Here is a 4,488-nt window from a genome sequence, read left to right as displayed (position 1 = left end):
AGAAGGAACCTCTCTGAGAGTCACCATCTACATGCTGGAATATAGGAACATGGGGAAGACAAGAAGGAGGGAAATGGGTCCCCTGAACCCAAGAAAAATCTGAGGTGCAACTTGAAGCCCATAGAAAGAGTGAAGAGAAACTTAAATAAGAAACAGGTAGCTGGCAGAGCTTTCTCTTTGAGACAGGACTCACTGTGCAAAAGGAGTGATTTAGAACTACAGACACATGGTGACTGCTGGAGACCCCAGAGGCCTCCATGGAGAGATGCAGCAGTGGAGGGGAGTAGTGGATGTAAAGGACTACACCAGCTGGCAGTAAGGGAGGAGGGCTCAGTCAGTCTGCACAAGAGACCAACTGGCCAGAAACCATTTTAGAGATGGGCTGGTTGAGCTCAGAACTCAGAGCAGCTTCCAGCTCCATCTAGCAGCTCCCAGGTGGTTTCAGGTCCATGGAAGGTGTGATGACAGCTGCAAGCCGAATGAGTTTGGTATCAGGCAGAAGGGGCAGGTTCACTGAGATTGTCCATTACCCCTCCACTGTTGCATCTCTCCATGGAGGCCTCTGGGGTCTCCTGGCTTACTACTGGCTTCCTGGAAGAGATCAGTGTGGATCAGAACTCTGTCTCCACACATTTCTACCAGTGACAGCAGAGATAAACCTGGAAGTGGATCACTCTCTCTCTCTCTCTCTCTCTCTCTTTCTCTCTCTCTCTCTCTCTCTCTTTCGCTCTCGCTCTCGCTCTCGCTCTCTCTCTTGCTCTCGCTCTTGCACTCACTCTCTCTGTTTTTATTTGCTTTTTGTTTTCTATTTTCTGTTTTTGCTTTTTTCTCCTTCATTGTTTGATCTTATTTTTATATGACTGAACATGTTTGGTTCTATTTTGTTTTTTTTAAATCTCTTCCTTCTCTCTGTCCCTCTAATCTTCTGCAGCAGTTTCTAAAGTTTATTCTGATCCCCCTTTGCCCTCCAGCCTCACTTCTAATCTTTTCCTTTTCTTTCACTTCTCTATTTTCTCCATAACTCATTTTATTATTATTATTATTATTATTATTTTTAATGTGTTTGGTACAGTGTCTCACTGCACAGATTGGACTTGTAGTGATCCTCCTGTTTTCAGGTTCCCAAGCGCTGGGATTACCGGTGTGCACCACCATACCCAGTTTCATTGGCTGGCTCAGTATGCCTGGGGGTGGGACCAGTGCAGCATGTGGTGCAGGGAGGTGGGTGTCCCTAACTCATTTTAAATTTCAACCCCTGAGGGCAAAATTGACATATTAATGACTTCTATACTGCATGCAATTTCCGCATTTGTTTTTGCTTTTGTTATATAAGCACAAATCTAGTTCACACAGTTAAAGGTGGCAAATTAATGTTTAACTCAGTCTGTCATTATCTAGGCTGTGTTTGATACTATTGTCATCGGTACCACCATAGGTAAAAGTGACATAATTGTTATAAACACCTACTTTTTCTGGTATTCCAAGACTGAAATTGAGTAAGGGTCACAGAAAATATTGTGGCAGAGTGCCAAAGAACCAAGGACTGGGCCAAACATCAACTTCTCATCCCCAACAAGTTGAAAAGATAGGATCTTGCAACAGACTCAAAACCCAAAAACCAGTTACATTTAGAAGATAACTCAGAGAAGTAGTCATTTCCTAAGGGTACTGAATACCAGCAAGAAAGCAACCCACTATAGGCAATTTATAAGCATCACCCAAGAAATTAAATTAAAAAGAAAGATAAGTAAAGGAGAAGACTCATAAATAAGATGCAACCCCTGACATCCAGTTCACCAAAAGCAAACCCAGGGGACAATGAGGTCAGATGATCTGGAAGCCTCCTACCTCACCTTTCTGAAGTGATAAAAACAAAGCAATTAAATGAGACTGAAAAAAATCATTCAGAAATAATTTTCTCTAGTAAGTGCAGAGATGAGGTCCAAAATGAAAGTCATGGTCAGCGACCCTAGAGGAGATATAGCCCAAAAACAGGAGCTTAAGAAAATGATGGAAGCCATCAGTGCTCAGCATAGGAAAGAAATGGGATTCATAAGACAGATTCAAGCAGATATCCAGGAGAGTAAAAATTCCACTGAAAGTATGCAGAGCAGGGGCTAGCGAGATAGCTCAGTGTCCTAAAGTACTTGCTTAGGCAAGCACAAGGACCATGGTTTGAGCCCTGGCACTGCATTCTGTGCCAGCCCCACCCCCAGAATGGGCTGAGTCAGCCACCAAGACCATGCGTGGCGGTGCATGCCCATAATCCCAGAACTGGGGAGGCTGAAAACAAGAAGATCATTATGAGTCCAAGCTCTATAGTGAGACCTCTACCAAATACATTTTAAAAAGAAATAGATCTTAGAAACACCCCAAATGCCCACCAACCAAGGAATGAATTAAAAAGATGTGGTCTAGTTATATAATGGAGTACTACTCAGCCATAAATAAGGATAAACAGGAGACTTTTATTCGTAAGTGAATATAACTTGATGATGATGATTATTATTATTTGTATTTTAAGGAAGAAGCTACAGGGTGTTCAGGGTCTCACTACTAGGCCAGACTCGTAGTGATCCACCTGATTACAGCCTCCTAAGAGCTGGGATTATAAGCATGTGCCACCACGCCCAGTCTCAATGGCCATCTCAGTGCACCCTGGGGGTGGGGACAGCACTGAGGCCCAGGGATTGAATCCCTGGCCCCTGTACCTGCTTGCAGGCACTTTAATCTGCTGAGCTATTTGGCTGTCCCAAATGAATACAACTTGAGACCATACTCATAAATGAAATAAACCAGATGCCCATGTGTTAACATCTTATTGTCTCCCTAGTGTGAGAAGCTGAAAAAGTAAATAAAATCCAAAATATACAATAGATACTACAAAATGTGATGGAACTTTGAAAGGAAAGAGAAAGTGGGATGGAGGAATGGAAAAGCAAAAAGAAAAAAAATTATATATATGATAGCTAAAAGAGGTTTGTGCTAATACTGTTGGGACAAGTAAATGCTGATATCTTTTTTAAAAAATTTATTTATTTATTTATTTATTTATTTATTTATGTGTGTATGTGTGTGTGTGTGGCCAGCTCAGCCCACCAGGAGGCGGGGCTGGCTGGCATGTGGTGCTGGGGGATTGAACCGCGGTCCCTCTGCTTTGTTAAGCTCGTTCTAAGTAGGTGCTTTAGACCACTGAGCCATCTCTCCAGCCCAAATGCTGATATCTTGTACTCTGAGTAACTACTTTTTATCTATCTGTTTGTTTGTTTATTTATTTATTTATTTATTTATTTATTTATTTATTGTGCAGGGTCTCACTATGCAGCTCAGACTTGTAGTGATCCTGCTGTTTTCAGCCTCCCTAGTGCTGAGATTGCAGGCGTGTGCCACCATGCCCAGACTCCATCACCGGTTCAGTGTGCTTGGGGGTGTTGCCAGCGCTGCATGCGGTGCCAGGGATCAAATCCTGGTCCCTGCATTTACCTAAGCAAGTGCTTAGTCTGCTGAGGTACACCCCCAGCCCTTGAGTAACTATTTAAAGATAACAATATGCAATGTATTAGCCATTGTCACCCTATTATTTTCTAAATTTTGCTTTGTTTTCTTATTTTTTCTCTTTAAAATAAAAATGGATGAGGAGTTTGATATCAATAAGAGGAGAAATGCACAACAAGCTCTATGCTTGTATGATTTACAAGTCTTTATAAAGACAAAGAGCTTTTTTTTTCTGCACTCACTAGGCCATTAAACATCTCATAATCTGGGGTAAAAAGGGAACCAGATCAAAATAAACTTACCCTTCATGCTAGTGCTTAGAGTTAAACCTGGATAGTACTGATGCTCTGGGAATAAAGATAGATATGCTTTATTTCGATATGGAGTCCAAAGTTTGGGCTTCATCCTGGGTATGGTGTCACATGCCTATCATTCCAGCACTTGGTAGGCTGAAGCAAAAAGGTAGTAAGTTTCAGTCCTGCCTGGGCAATTTAGCTCCTGTTTTGAAATCAAAAGGACTGTGAGCCAGGTATGGTGCCACATACCTATAATTCCAGTGCTTGGAAGGCTGAGGCAGAATTGCTGTGCACTTGAGGCCTGCCTAGAGTTCAAGACCAACCCAGACGACATAGGAAGACTCTGTCAAAAAGTAAGAAAAATCAAACAGACAAACAGAAAAAAGAGATGGAGATATAGCTAGTGCAAAGGTCCAAGATTTTGTCTCCAGTACCACCAAAAAAGAAAAAAAAAGTCTTTGTAAAAGCAGTTGTTTCACTGGTTTTTTTTATGAGCAGAATATATTTATTGAGAGAAAGAAATCTCCTGTCCAAGAAAGGGACAGGAGAGGGGGCCGAGTGAGTAGTTCCCCCCGCCTTTTTTTGTTTCACTGGTTTAATACAATAAATTCTGTGGCTAAATTCCCAGTCTTCTTCTCTATATGGAATCCCTAGGAGCTGATTTTGGTTTCATTCTTAGTACAGAGGGAAAAAAAAA

This window comes from Octodon degus, unplaced genomic scaffold, assembly GCF_000260255.1.
Source record: "Octodon degus isolate 3935 unplaced genomic scaffold, OctDeg1.0 scaffold00201, whole genome shotgun sequence".
NCBI lineage: Eukaryota > Metazoa > Chordata > Mammalia > Rodentia > Octodontidae > Octodon > Octodon degus.
The sequence above is the reverse complement of the archived record's forward strand: the minus strand, read 5'-3'. Positions refer to the sequence as shown.